Genomic DNA, 15,929 nt, shown 5'->3' with positions numbered 1-15,929 from the left:
CATCATCAGATCATAAAGAAATTCTGTACCAATTAGCAATCGATCCCCATTTTTTCTTTTCCTTAGTCCCTGCTAACCACTGATCTACTTTTGTCCATACAGATTTGCCTATTCAGGACATTTCATATAAATAGAATAATACTAATATATGTGATATTTTGTGTCTGCCTTCTATTATTTAGCGTGATAATGTTTTTAAGATTCATCCTTGTGGCATGTATCATATGCCATCCTTTTTATTGTTGAGTAATATTTCATTGTATGAATATACTACATTTTGTTTATCTATTTGGATTGATGCACAATTTGGTTGTTTGTGCTTTTGGCTAGTCTAATAATGCTCATGAATTTTTGTGTATATGTTTTTGTGGGGGTGTATTTTCTGTTGTTTTTGTTAATCCTCACCAAGCATATCTTTTCCATTGATTTTTAGAGAGAGTGGAAGGGAGAGATTAGGGGAGGGGGTAACAGAGAGGGGGCGGGGGGAGAAAGAAGAAACTGATGTGAGAGAGATACATCGATTGGTTGCCTCCTACGTGCTCCCTGCCTGGGCCTGGGGTTTGAACCTGCAACCTAGGTATGTTCCCTTGACCAGAAATCAAATCCAAGATCCTTAGGTTCATGGGCCAACACTCTCACCACTGAGCAATACCATCCAGGGCTGTGTGAATGTATTTTTTTAAAATTATTGTTTAAAGTATTACATATGTCTCCTTTCTCCCCAGTTGACTCCTCCCCCCCCCCCCCCCCGCCTGCCACTCCCACCCCCAAGGACAAGCCCTGGATGTATTTTCAGTTGCTCTTGAGACTATACCTAGGAGTGGAATTACTGGGTCACATGGTGACTTCATGTTTAACATTTTGAAGAAGTGCCAAACTGTGGTTTTGAAATGTATTTCCCTACTGACTAATGATATTGAACATCTTTTCATGCTTATTGGCCATTTGTATATCTTCTTGGGAGAAATGTCTATCCATATCCTTTGCCCATTTTTTAATTGGGTTATTTATCTTTTTATTGTTGAGTTTTAAGAGTTCTTTATAGACTACTGTGGATACTAGTTTATTATATTAATTTTTGTTTTTGCCCTCTCTGGTTTTCTTCATTTGCTCTTGTGGATTTGAATTATCATCTTCTGTCTCATACTTACTTTAATACAACTCTACACCCACCTACTCCTTTGTGCTATTACTGTCATATATATTACATTTCTAAATGGATAGCCCCAACAATATATTTATATACATATTATTTTGTACAGTCCTTTTCAAATCACTTAATGGAATAAAGGAAAAGAAAAGCACATTTTTACTGTCTTATATTCTTAAGTAATTACAATATTATATATTATACTGCCTTGTAATTTACCAATATCCTTCTTCTTTTCATGTGGATTCACATTAATTTCTTGGGTCACTTGCTTTCAATCTGAAGAATGTCCTTTAATATTTATTGTAAGTTGGGTCTGCTAGCAAGAAAGTCCCTATTTTTTTATTTATCTGGGAATGTATTTCCCCTTCCATTTTAAAAGATAATATTATTGGATATAAGATTTTTGGTTGACAATGTTTAATTTCAGTACTTTGAATATATTATCCCTTTGCTTTTTGGTTTTCACTTGTTTCTGATAAAAAATCAGCTGAAATCTTATTTACTAGTAAGTTCCCTTGTACATAGGGAATCATTTTTCTCTTTGTGTTTGGCTTTCAGCATTTTTACTATGACATGTCTTGGTGTGGATCTCTTTCTTTTATGCTACTTGGAGTTTGTTGAACTTCTTGGATGTATAGATTAGTGTTTTTCATCAAATATGGGAAGTTTTTTGAGCCATTATTTCTTCTAATATTTTTTCTGATTTTTTTTGCACCTTTCCTTCTGGTACATCAATTCCATGTATTTTGGCACACTCAGGAATGTCCAACATTTCTCTGAATTTCTGTTCTTTTTTATTATTATTCTTTATTCTCTGTTCTACAAGATATATAATCTCTATCAATTTATCTTCCTCTTTCTGCATCAAATCTGCTATTGAAACTCTCTAGTGATTTTTTTCATTATTATTATACTTTTAAAACTTCTGAATTTCCATTTGTGTGTGGTTTTTTAAAAATAATTTCTGGCTCTTTATTTGATGAGACTTTGTTATCATAGCTTCCTTTACTTCTTGGTTTTCTTTAGTCTTCAAGCATATTTACAGTGGTCACTTTGAAGACTTTGCCTGTAAATACGTTGCCTGGGCCTTCTCACCAGTAGTTTCTAATGATACCTCCATATCACCTCTTCCATACCAAACTTGTTGGGTTTTTGTTTGTTTATTTGTTTGTTACTTTTTAAAATATATATGTATTTTTGTTGATTTCAAAGGAAGGGAAAGGAGAGGGAGAGAGAGATAGAAACATCAATGATGACAGAGAATCATTGATTGGCTGCCTCCTGCACGCCCCCTACTGGGGACCGAGCCTGAAACCCCGGCATGTGCCCTCACTAGAAATCGTGACCTGGTTCAGAAGTCGACATTCAACCACTGAGTCACACCAGTCGAACTGTTTTTTGCTTTTGCCTGACTATTTGTTTAGAGCAAGCATGTCAAACTCAAAGGCTAACACAGGCCAAATAAACAAGGATTAAGTTTACATTGGGCTGGAAAAAAACAAAAGCTTTGATTTTCATAGAAATGTAGATTTATTCCGATAGAGACATGTGAATACAAAGGGCTGAAATAAATGAGTAATAATTCACATAAAATAATAGAACATTTTAATAAAAATTAATATTTTTTCTTGAACATTAACTTACCAGACACTGAATAACTGCACAAATTAATAAGCGTAACACAAATAAACCTATTTTTCTTTTTCTCAGAAAGCGAAATATTTCCTGTTGCGCACACCAAACAAGTCAGTACAAGACTAATGACGTGGTAATGGGCTGCTAAAATATTCGCTGCTAATATTTGTTGAGAGAAGTGGTACGCCTGCGCATAAGGCACGGAAGGGAAATGGATGCAACACAATTATAGTAATCAGTCATTAGCGAACATTGTAGTTCATTATTAATGATTATGTATAACAGGATATTGTAAAAATTAAGTTACGAAATTTTTATTAAAATGTTTCTTACATACCGTTATATTGGCTGGGCTGCAAAAATATGCGTTGTGGGCCGCGAGTTTGACATGCTTGCTTAGAGACTTGACTAGACAGACCATTTTAGTGAGATCTGTTTTCTCCACGTTCCAAAGCCTCTGATGTGACTCCTTCAAGGGAGGGCACAGACCTGGGATGACAGTGTTGTGGCAGGGCTCTCTTTCTCTCCCTCACTAATCTTTTTTTTTTTTTTTAAATATATTTTATTGATTTTTCACAGAGAGGAAGGGAGAGAGATAGAGAGTCAGAAACATCGATGAGAGAGAAACATCGACCAGCTGCCTCCTGCACATCTCCCACTGGAGATGTGCCCGCAACCCAGGTACATGCCCTTGACCGGAATCGAACCTGGGACCTTTCAGTCCGCAGGCCGACGCTCTATCCACTGAGCCAAACCGGTTTCGGCTCCCTCACTAATCTTTCTGTTAAACTGTCTCCCTCAATTGTTGTCACATGCAACTGTTAGCTTTCACCAGCCACCTGCTGGTCACTTTATTACTTTTGACAGAGCCTTGAGGCATTTGTTGCTCTACAGTTTGATCCAATTAAGTTCAGGCTGTGGTGATTTTTGAGGCCAGTCTTTGAGGTTTGTTCTTAACCTGTGAGGGCTCTTCTAAGTTGTCTCTTTCTCTGGTTCTTTTTAGTAAGTTAGCTGTTTTACACTTTAGCTTGTTGCTCTCATGAATCTACCAGCCTCCTCTTAATTGCTTACAACGAAAGCCTTCATTGTTTTAGGAAACATTGGTTAGGCATGAACTTCCTCACACTATGTTTCAGATAAAGACAGTTTCTTTGGAAATAACTTCAGAGTTCTCTGTTTTTAAGGTCTGCCTTTCCCACTGGGCAAAGTCTCCTAGGTTTGGCTCTGGAGTTTAGAGTGAGGCCGGTGGCCCTCTTCCCTAATTGCTATCCCTGCTTTGCAAGCTGAGTAGAGGTAGTAGCTTCTGGTCTTTTTTGGTTTACCTTTCTCAGCATGGAACCTCTGACCTACAAACAAGGTGGGGGGAGGGCTGTCAGGACCCAGTATTCTCAGCTGCCTTACTGAAAACTGCAAATCATTGCTGAAAGAAAACTGCAAATCATTGCTTAACGAAGTTCGAAATAAATGGGAAAGTCTCTATTCATGGATTGGAAGACTTAATATTGTTAAGATATGAGCACAACCCAATCAGATCTACAGATTCAGTGTAGTTCCTATCAGAATCCCAATAATGGTATTTATAGAAGTAGAAAAATCCACCCCAAAATGTATGTGGCATTTTGAAGGACTTCCAAATAGCCTTGTTTCATGATTTCAAAACATAATACAGAACTGCAGTAATCAAAACAGTGCAGTACTGGCATGAAGACAGATGAATACAAGAACCAATGGAATAGAATAGAGACCCCAGAGAAAACCCCTTACATATGTGAGCACATGATTTTCAACAAGAGTGCAAGACTTTTCAGTGGGAAAAAGACATTTTTTCCCCTCAATTAGGGGGGAAGAGCGGGGGAACTGGGTATGAAAATGCAAAAAAAAATTATGTCAGACCTTTATCTTATGCCATATAGAAAGTTAATTCAAAGCATAAGGGCTAAGAGCATAAAACTCTTAGAAGAAAACATAGAGGAAAAGCTTCATAACATTGGTGTTGGCAGTGATTTCTTGGATATGACACTAAAAGCACAGGCAACAAAAGAAATTGAACTTCATCAAAATTAAAAACTTTGTACATCAAAAAACACTATCAAAAGAATGAAAAGTCAACCTACAGAATAGGAGAAACTATTTACAATTCATGTATCTAATAAGGAATTAATATCCAGAATACATAGAGAAATCCTGAAACTCAACAACCAAAAGCAAACAATCCAATTGAAAAATGGACCAGCCGAAACCGGTTTGGCTCAGTGGATAGAGTGTCGGCCTGCGGACTGAAAGGTCCCAGGTTCGATTCCGGTCAAGGGCATGTACCTGGGTTGCGGGCATATCCCCAGTAGGAGATGTGCAGGAGGCAGCTGATCGATGTTTCTCTCTCATCGATGTTTCTAACTATCTCTCTCCCTTCCTCTCTGTGAAAAATCAATAAAATATATTTAAAAAAAAAAAAAAAAAAAAGAAAAATGGACCAAATTACTTTAATAGACATTTCTGTTAAAAAGATACACATATGTTTATAAGCACATTATTAACTGCTATGGAAATGCAAATCAAAACCACAATGAAATACCACTGCATATCCATTAGTATGGCTGTTATTTAAAACAAACAACACAGAAATAACAAATGTTGGTGACAGTGTGGAGAAATTGGAATCCTAAATATTGCTGGCGTGTACATGGTACAGCCACTAGGGAAAACAGTATGGCAGTTTCTAAAAAAAATAAAAATAGAAGTACCACATGATCCAACAATTCCACTTCTGGGTATATACCAAAAGAATTGAAAATAGTGATACTAGCAGATGTTTGTATACCCATAGTCATAGCAGCATTCACACCACCAAATGTTAGAAACAACTGAATGTTATCAACACATGAATTTGGATAGTCAAAATTCAGCATGTATATACAATGGGGTATTATTTAGCCCTAGGGAGAAAAAGTAAAGAAATTCTGACACGTGCTACAACATGGATGAACCTTAGAGATATTATGCCAAGTGAAATAAGCCAGTCAAATAAGCCAGTCTCAAAAAGACAAAAATAATTATATGAGTCTACTTATATGAGGTACCTAGAATAATCGAATTCATAGAGACAGGAAATAGAATAGTGGTTGCCAGGGGCTGAGCGAGGGTGAAGTAGAGAGTTGGTGTTTAGTGGGTACAGAGTTTCCCATTTAGTCTGGGAAGATTTTCTGGAGATGGATGGTGGTGATAGTTGCACAACAGTGTGAATGTACTTAATGCCTCGGAGCTATACACTTAAAAATGGTAAATTTTATGTTAATGTATATTTTACCACAATTAAAGAAAACAAGTAAGGAACTTTCTCTTCCTCTTATTTTCTCTTCCCTTCCTGAACAATTCAGTCCAAAAGCCACTGGGCAAGGCCATGAAAAGTAATATCTACACCAGACAGTGGGTCAGGCTGCAGTGCTAGAAGCCATGCGGGGTGAGGGGGATCCCTATGGGGGCAGCCTAGCAGTCATGATACCTGAGCAGGACGATGTCCATGTGAGAGGCTGGCCTGACTCATTGTGTTAGAATACCCAAGGTGTCAGAGCTCCTGCATGGTAGGTAGCCCTGCATAGAGTATCAAAACACAGGCAGTGAGAAGAGGCATCCACACAGGAAGGTGGCAACAGCAGCCTCGCTTTGGGTATTAGAGTCCAAATGGGGAAAGGGAGGCATCCATGTTGAGGAGAGAGCAGTAGAAGTGAGGGAGCCTGGTTAGGTAACTAAATATGTTAAGGATAATGGTAGCAGGTTCTCACCTTCAGAAAAGGGAGTTACAGTTACAGAAAAAGGAGGAGATTGGGAGGAAGTCTATGTTGTTTGATTGGAATTGGTAATTTCAGGATGAACTCTTTGATTTCAGTGTACATGCATCCATGTAGAAACAAGTACATATCTAAATGTGTGATTTGTGTGTTTGCATGTATGTAGTGCACCTGTTCCTTAGCTCTGTCCACTGAGAGGGCCTGGTGGTAACAGTAGTAGCACTGAGCAAACCTAGCACCCAGACTTCTTTCTAAATACTGTTCTTCACCAGTAGACACCAGGGCTTCGTGGATCTAATCATGAGGAAACAGACACATCTAAATTGAGAGATGTTCTGCAATATAACTGTCCTGTACACTTCAAAAGTCAAGGGCATCCAAGTCAAGAAAAGACTGAGGAACTTTTTCTAGAGTGAAATAAATGAAAGAGACAGGATGACTAAGTACAGCATTGTATGAATGTTGTATGGGCTAATGTTCTATAAGGAATCTACTTATATAAAAACCCTGGGTGTAACAGCACGGCCATAAGCGAGACCAACCGGAAGGAAGTCAGTCCTGCAGGGGTTGTCTTGGAAACGGCTGTGCCTTCCCCCAGCTGTTTCCTGGAGGGCAAGGTTTCAGGCAGGAACCTGCCCTCAGGGCAAGGTTTCAGGAAGGAACGCGCCCTCAGGGTGAGGTTTCAGGCAGGAACCCGCCCTCGGAGCAGAGCGTGGAAGTGAAATGATTTGTAATGGGTCTATTACTGAAGCTACCTTTGGAAATATATATCTATAGATCAGTGGTTCTCAACCTTGGCTGCACATTAGAATCACCTGGGAATCTTTTTAAAATCCTGATTTCTGGGCCTCATCCTCCAGAAATTCTGTTTCTTCTTTTTTTTTTTTATTGATTTTTTTTAATTAAATCTTTATTGTTCAGATTATTACATTTGTTCCTCTTTTTTCCCCCCCATAACTTCCCTCCTCCCAGTTCCCGCCCCACCCTCCGCCCTCACTCCCCACCCACTGTCCTCATCCATAGGTGCACGATTTTTGTCCAGTCTCTTCCCGCATCTCCCACACCCCTTTCCCCCCAAGAATAGTCAGTCCATTCCCTTTCTATGTCCCTGATTCTATTATAATCACCAGATAATTCTGTTCATCAGATTATTTATTCACTTGATTCTTAGATTCACTTGTTGATAGATGCATATTTGTTGTTCATAATTTGTATCTTTACCTTTTTCTTCCTCTTCCTCTTCTTAAAGGATACCTTTCAGCATTTCATATAATCCTGGTTTGGTGGTGATGAACTCCTTTAGCTTTTCCTTATCTGTGAAGCTCTTTATCTGACTTTCCGTTCTGAATGATAGCTTTGCTGGATAAAGTAATCTTGGTTGTAGGTTCTTGGTATTCATCACTTTGAATACTTCTTGCCACTCCCTTCTGGCCTGCAAAGTTTCTGTTGAGAAATCAGCTGACAGTCGTATGGGTATACCCTTGTAGGTAACTGAGTTTCTTTCTCTTGCTGTTTTTAAGATTCTCTCTTTGTCTTTTGCTCTTGGCATTTTAATTATGATGTGTCTTGGTGTGGTCCTCTTTGGATTCCTTTTGTTTGGGGTTCTCCGCGCTTCTTGGAGCTGTAAGTCCATTTCTTTCACCAGGTAGGGGAAGTTTTCTGTCATTATTTCTTCAAATAGGTTTTCAATATCTTGCTCTCTCTCATCTTCTGGCACCCCTATAATTCTGATGTTGGTACACTTGAAGCTGTCCCAGAGGCTCCTTACACTATCCTCGCATTTTTGGATTCTTTTTTCATTTTGCTTTTCCGGTTGGGTGTTTCTTGCTTCCTCGCATTTCAAATCATTGACTTGATTCTTGCGCTCCTCTGGTCTGCTGTCGGGAGTCTGTATAATATTCGTTATTTCAGTCCGTGTATGCTTAATTTCTAGTTGGTTCCCCAATATAACATCGAGGGTCTCATTAGTTTTCTTGTAGATCTCATTAAGTTTATCGGCGGCTTCTAAACAGTTCTTGAGAGACCTTAAAAGTGTGGTTCTGAACTCTATATCTTCCATTGACAATTTTGTCCTGTTTCTTTGTCTCCGCATTTTGTTATGCTTCCTTGGTGCACCCCCTAGTGGTCTTTGTTCACAGTCTTATCCAGAAATTCTGTTTCTTTGTTACTAATGTTGTGGCCCCACCCCATAACAAAGAAACAATTTCCAGAGGATGCAGCCCAGGAATCAGGATTTTAAAAAGATTCCCAGGTGATTCTAATGTGTAGCCAAGGTTGAGAACCACTGCTATAGATAATATTAAAAATATATCTAAATGTGTAATTCTTTGTCCAAAAAATGAGCATGTTCAAAAATTAAATGAAGAAAATTTGGATATACTCGATGGAGATTTTCACACATATTTGAGTCATCACTGATTCCATTGATTCCACAGATGATGCTGAAAAGGAAAATTTTCCCATCCAATTTCTTAATAGTATTACTCCTTCAGGAATGCCATGTCATAAATTAAAATTGAAAGTGGGTGCAATCATCATGCTATTGAGAAATCTCAATAGTAAATGGGGTCTTTGTAATGGTACCAGATTTATTATCAAAAGATTATGACCTAACATTATCAAAGCTGAAGTATTAACAGGATCTGCAGAGGGAGAAGTTGTTCTGATTCCAAGAATTAATTTGTCCCCATCTGACACTGGCCTCCCATTTAAATTGATTCAATGATGGTTTCTCATGATACCAGCATTTGTGATGACTATTAATAAATCACAAGGACAAACTCTAGACAGAGTAGGCATATTCCTACCTGAAACTGTTTTCACACATGGTCAGTTATATGTTGCTTTCTCTTGAGTTTGAAGAGCATGTGACGTTACAGTTAAAGTTCTAAATACTTCATCACAAGGGAAATTAGTCAAGCATCTGAAAGTGTTTTTACTCTTAATGTGGTGTACAGGGAGATATTAGAATAAGTTTAATCACTTTATCAGTCATTGTTTGCATCACTGTTGTTTTTATATCATGTTTTTGTTGTTTTCATATCATGTTTTTGTCATTTTTATATCATGCCTCTGTTGTTGTTATATCCTTTTGTTACTGTTTTTTTACTAATAAATTTATATATTATTTTCATATACATTTTACTAATTTCCTTTCATCTCTCACACTTATATTATAGAGAAAGGGCACATACCAATATTAAAATATCTCTGCTAATTACCTTTTTAAAAAAATATATATTTTATTGATTTTTTACAGAGAGGGATAGAGAGTTAGAAACATCGATGAGAGAGAGAAACATCGATCAGCTGCCTCCTGCACACCCCCAACTGGGGATGTGCCCGCAACCAAGGTACATGCCCTTGACAGGAATTGAACCTGGGACCCTTGAGTCCACGAGTCCACAGGCTGATGCTCTATCCACTGAGCCAAAGCAGTTAGGGCAATTAATTCCCTTTTAATGTGCAGGAATTTCATGCACCGGGCTACTAGTCCTACATAATAAAGATGTAATATGCAGCCCTGACCGGTTTGGCTCAGTGGATGGAACGTTGGCCTGCGGACTGAAGGGTCCCAGGTTCGATTCCAGCCAAGGGCATGTACCTTGGTTGCGGGCGCTTCCCCAGTGGGGAGTGTGCAGGAGGCAGCTGATCGATGTTTCTCTCTCATCGATGTTTCTAACTCTATCCCTCTCCCTTCCTCTCTGTAAGAAATCAATAAAATATATTTTTTAAAAAAGATGTAATATGCAAATGATAGTTCCGTAATGACTGACCGTGTAATGACCGGATCACGGATCAGCAGGAGGGTGGGGCAGCGAGCTGCAAGCAGGTGGGCGGCGGAGAGCTACAGGAGGGGGCAGGGCAGCAAGCTATAAAGGGGGTGCTGGGGGAGAGTGGGGGCAGGGGGAGCTACAGGAGGGCGGGGCAGCGGGCAGAGAGCTGCAGGAGGGCGGCAGCGAGCTATTGATTCATGCACAGGGCTACTAGTCTATAATAATAAAAGTGTAATATGCTAATTAGGCCGGATGACCTTCTGGACAAAGCCGCAGCGGGAGGGGGAGGTGGCGGGCCAAGCCCCTTGCATGAATTTCATGCATGGGGCCTCTAGTATTGAGATAATCAGTGAAGCTTGAGTGAGGTCTGTGGAATAAAGGGCAACTAGTAATGTATCAATCATAATTTGGGGGAATTGTAGAGAATAACCTCATTATTTATGGGAAATAAATGCTGTTAATTGGAGTAATGGGACAGTCTATCTGCCGCTTCTTCTCAAATGGTTCAAGAGAAAATATTCTTTGTTATAAGTTTTCTGTAAATTTGAGATTGATTCAAAATAAAATAAAATCCTCTCCAAAAAGTGTTTAAAATTAAAGTTAAGTTGTTCAACTGGTTTGCATGCTGCTGAGCAGTCAGAACCAGTCCATCTTGAATCAGAGGCCATTGGAGACCTTAAGCAGAGCAGTTTCAGGGCAGGCAGAGACCAGAGTTAAATAGAAGTTGAGGATGAGACTGGTGACAAATGGAAATGATAGACATGAGCAGCTTTTTTAGGAGTTTAGCTGTGGAGGGAGAAGAGGGTCCCTTAGAAGGAGAATCATAGTGAAGGATCTGGAAACAGTGATATACTAAGGATGTCTGAAAAAATTAACTTATCCTAAATAGGGGAGATCTTGGAGAAGTTTTGTCTTCAGATATTTAAAAACCTTGCAAGTCAGATGATTTGTTTGTTTTTGTTTGTTTGTTTTAGAGGGATGAATTTGCAACCAGTGTTTACAGAGAAAATGGATTTTGACTCATCATTAGAAAACCTCTTGAGCTGTACAGCAGTTGAATAATTAGTTGCCATGTGAGAAGTGAGCCTCCTGTCACAAAAAGTGCAAAATGATAGGTTGGAAAGTAGGTGTTCCAGCCCAGTTCCTGGACGTGACTCCTTTATTGATTTAGGGATGAGGTTAGATCAGCCGTGGGCAAACTGCGGCCCGCGGGCCAGATCCTTCCCGTTTGAAATGAATAAAACTAAAAAAAAAAAAAAAAAAAAAAAAAAAAAAAAGACCAGCCAAAACCGGTTTGGCTCAGTGGATAGAGCGTCAGCCTGCAGACTGAAAGGTCCCAGGTTCGATTCCTGTCAAGGGCATGTACCTGGGTTGCGGGCACATCCCCAGTAGGAGATGTGCTGGAGGCAGCTGATCGATGTTTCTCTCTCATCGATGTTTCTAATTCTCTATCTCTCTCCCTTCCTCTCTGTAAAAAATCAATAAAATATATTTTAAAAAATAAAAATAAATAAATAAATAAATAAATAAATAAATAAATAAAGACCGTACCCTTTTATGTAATGATGTTTACTTTGAATTTATATTAGTTCACACACACACTCCATCCATGCTTTTGTTCCGGCCCTCCGGTCCAGTTTAAGACCCCATTGTGGCCCTCAAGTCAAAAAGTTCGCCCACCCCTGGGTTAGATGGACCTCCTGCTCCCACCCCATTCTCTGAGTAGGAATTCTTAGTCCTTTCCGAAATCTAGAGTATAACAGGAAATTACCAGTTTTTGAGATTTGTCTTTAATTTTGTTGTTTATTGTGCTTATGACAAGTGTAGATAATTTCACATTGCAGTGACCAGTATCTCATTTGGTTCCTTAGATATTACTCTGGATGATTCTGAGTAAAACTGTGGGTGTGTTACCGGTGGGGAGAGGTCCTCATCCCCACCTGTTGCTCGTGGGGGTGGATTACTTGCAATATCCCAAGAAAAAGAATTTTCTGAAACTTGCGAGAGAGGATGAGATATTGTAGAAAGCTTTATTTCTGTGGAATTACACCCCTGAAATTCCAAGATCCCATTTCTCCTAGTCCAGTCATAGAAGAAGTATAGTTGGGGCTTCAGCAGAGCTAAAGTCAGAGCCAGTGTCCAGAATTTTCTTTCCATGTTGGAGCCAAGTCCAGTCCAGCATCAGCCCATTTGTCCATTGCACATGGGCTTGGCGAATGCCAGGAAGCCAAGAGTCAGGAGCAACAAGACAGAGAACTCCTTTATTAGGAGATTATGTGTTCCCAAATTTTTGCAGGATTTCGTTGGTTCCATCCATTCTGACAAAGCCATGGTTCCCCAAGTTTGACTGACAGGTACTTCCCCTGGTCACCCCAGCTTCACTGCACATACGTCTATCCTTTATTGGCCCCCACCAGTGATCTACAGAGAATGGGCAGGTGGTTCCCTGGGGGTTGCAGTTGCAGCTCCTGGTGAAGCTGCCCAAATGACCTGCCTGTAATGTCTGGCCTTCTCTTTGTTCCTTTTCTATTGTTAATAACTAGTTAATTACAACAGTATCTGGTGGGACACACACACACACACACACACACACACACACACACCACACACCACATGTGCAAGCAGGCCGTGTCCATTATGCTGGGAGAGGGGTCTTTTGTACATTGACGATCATAGCAGCTCAGGAGAGTGTAGGATTGCTTGCAGGGATTATCTTTTATGTTGTTTTCCTACTTTTTCTTGGAGGCTGACTTTTTTTAGAGATAGCATATTTAGGAGTGAGAAGGGTAGGGACAGTAATGAGGCAGGGTCCCCCTTGATTTTATATTCATGAAATATAGAAAACTGACATTTTTTTATGTATTTAGAAAAATATGTTGTCAAAGGAGGAAAAATAGATCAGTTGTTAGCAGGTATGTGGGAAAACAACAGTAGTGTTGGTTCTTGTGGCCTACAAGTAAGTAACGATTGTGCAGGATGGAGGAAAGGAAAGCAGAGAGAAGCTAATGCGGCTGAGGATAACGAGCTTCTACAGAAGCTCTCTGTGGCCACTAGGAGAAGGGTTCTGTGCCTTTTAAGTGTCTGCTGAAAGCATGGCCCTTCGTAAAACCACTAAAACATTCCATTCTCTATAAAATATGAAATAGAAACTAATATAGTCTTGCTGCTCCTGTTTATTTAAAGATATGGCTTCTGTTTTTTTCTTATTGATAATTTAAATAAAAATTAAAATGTTATTTCTAAGAGTCTGAACAATTTATCATTAGCAAACTAGAACTGATCCCTATTTAAAATTTTTAATTGATTTTTAGGGTGTAGCACAAATATGCTTTCTTATAGATTTGTGAAACAAAAACGTGGGTATATATAACAAAATTGATCCACAAAATTAATCAGGAGATTTCTGGGGTCCAAGAGGTTGGCACAAAACCCTATCAGAGATAGCATCTCTTGATCTGTATTTTAGTTCTGTATTTCTCTCTGATCTCAGAAATAAACCTGTGTTGAGTTGCTAAAAATATTTCCTCTTTCAGCATGTTCATACTTAGTTGTTGAAATATGTGAATCCTATAAAATAAAAGGCTAATATGCATATCGACCAAACAGCAGAACAACCAGTTGCTGTGACATGCACTGACCACCAGGGGGCAGACTCTCAATGCAGGAGTTGCCCCCTGGTGGTCAGTGCATGCCCACAGGTTGAGCACTGTTCAGCCAGAAGCCCTGAGCTGGGTTCACGGCTGGTAAGCGCAGTGGCGGGAGCCGCTCCTGCTTCTGTGGCAGAGCAGGCCTAAGCTGTCAGTCAGACATCCTCTGAGGGCTCCAGGACTGCGAGAGGGCATAGATGGAGCTGAGGGACCCCCCCCCCCCACAAGGGCATGAATTTTGTGCATTGAGCCTCTAGTAAAAATATAAGCTTTGAAATTTAATTTTGCTTACCAGTCATACCATCCCTAGGAATTTACTAAATAAGAGAACATAGAATCAGAAAGGTTCTAGCCCTGAAAATGTTTGTCTTATTTTTAAATAAAATCATGGATAATAATATAAATATCTAAGAGCTAAGGAATAAATAAGTAAATTATGATGCATCAGCTAAATGTGTCATAATTATTGTGTTTCCATTAAATAAAAATGATAAAACTAAAGAAGTGTATTTACAATATGATTATAAACATGCAGAAAATCCACATGCCTAGGGACAAAGACTGGAGGGAGATGAGTCTAGAACAGGGGTGGGCAAACTTTTTGACTCAAGGGCCACAATGGGTTCTTAAACTGGACCGGAGGGCCGGAACAAAAGCATGGATGGAGTGTTTGTGTGAACTAATATAAATTCAAAGTAAACATCATTACATTAAAGGGTATGGTCTTTTTTTTTTTAAGTTTTATTCATTTCAAACGTGCCGGATCCGGCCCGCGGGCCGTAGTTTGCCCACGGCTGGTCTAGAATGTTCAAGGTGGGGTTGGCGGTACACTTCCCTATTAAAGCCATTTGGCATAAATAAATGTAGTTTTTAAAAATGAATATGGCCGTGAGTTGGGAGTTTTGCCAAGGAATAGTTTGGAGCATGAATTGGTGGAGTGACAGTTCTGTTGTGTCTAGGGGAAGTGCAGGCCTCTGCCCCTGCCTACCGTGCGCACAGGTCAGCTGCACTCCACCTCAGCACCAGTCTAGCTGCAGCACATGCCACAGGAGTGGGTCCACTTCCCTAAATACTCCCACTCAGGGTCCCTGACTGTCTAGTAACTGAGTGTGCTTAAATGGTTACATGTTTACTATTTGAGGTCAGCCCAGTTAAGATTTCACAGCGAAACTTACTCCTGAGATGATATGTTAACTATCCCACCCTTAGCTTCATCCAGACTAGTCACCCTCATCAAACTTATTTTCTGCTTCAGAACCATTGAGAACAGTCACCTGGACTCTCCTCTGTAGGTGCCCTTAGAGTTGCAGACATAGGGACCTCCCATTCGCTGGCTGAGATTTCCTTTGCCACCTCACATGCCTTGTATCTCAAATGGAGCTTGCCTGCCAGATTGTCACACACCTGCTCCTCCCTGGCTCCTATGTTCAGCAGTAGCTTCAGTGTCTCTCTGGCGCTCACTTAGGGAGGAACTCCCGGCGCTGTGTCCAGCCCCCTCCAGTTGCCATCTGTCTGCCTCTGCACTGTCTCACACCCTCGCTCTGCTCCAGTTACTGTCCGTAGGTCCCTAGGTTTGTGCTTCCAGCCCTGTCTCTGCAGGGCAGCGTGAACCTCTGCACAGAGACTTGTTCAGATCTTAAGTCTGACTCCCTGATCCCCAGGTAGCAGGTGAGCGCCCCTTAGTGGGGGGTCTTCTGCCATCAGGTTCCAACTTACCTTCCACGCAGCACCAACTCTTTTCTCTCCTGTAAAGTTTTGGAAGCTGTGCTTCTAGATTGGTTACATTAAAAAAATTATTCTGTGTCGCTGTACACAGAATAGCAAGGGCATGGTGCTACACTGTGAGTAGGAATTTGAGCACCAAATTGTCTTATTTGACAGAGTGCATCCTGTTGGGGAGATGGGTTGCTTTTAAAACGTGCTTGCTTAAAGC

At 40.1% G+C, this 15,929-nt stretch overlaps 1 protein-coding gene across 4 annotated transcripts in view; it reads left to right on the top strand.

Annotated features, from left to right (window-relative positions):
* Window positions 1-15,929, top strand: part of PTPDC1 (protein tyrosine phosphatase domain containing 1) — an 88,736-nt gene that overhangs the window by 46,994 nt on the left and 25,813 nt on the right. The window lies entirely within an intron of this gene.

Source organism: Myotis daubentonii, chromosome 11 (assembly GCF_963259705.1).
Source record: "Myotis daubentonii chromosome 11, mMyoDau2.1, whole genome shotgun sequence".
In the NCBI taxonomy this organism is placed as follows: Eukaryota; Metazoa; Chordata; class Mammalia; order Chiroptera; family Vespertilionidae; genus Myotis; species Myotis daubentonii.
The sequence above is the reverse complement of the archived record's forward strand: the minus strand, read 5'-3'. Positions and strand labels throughout refer to the sequence as shown.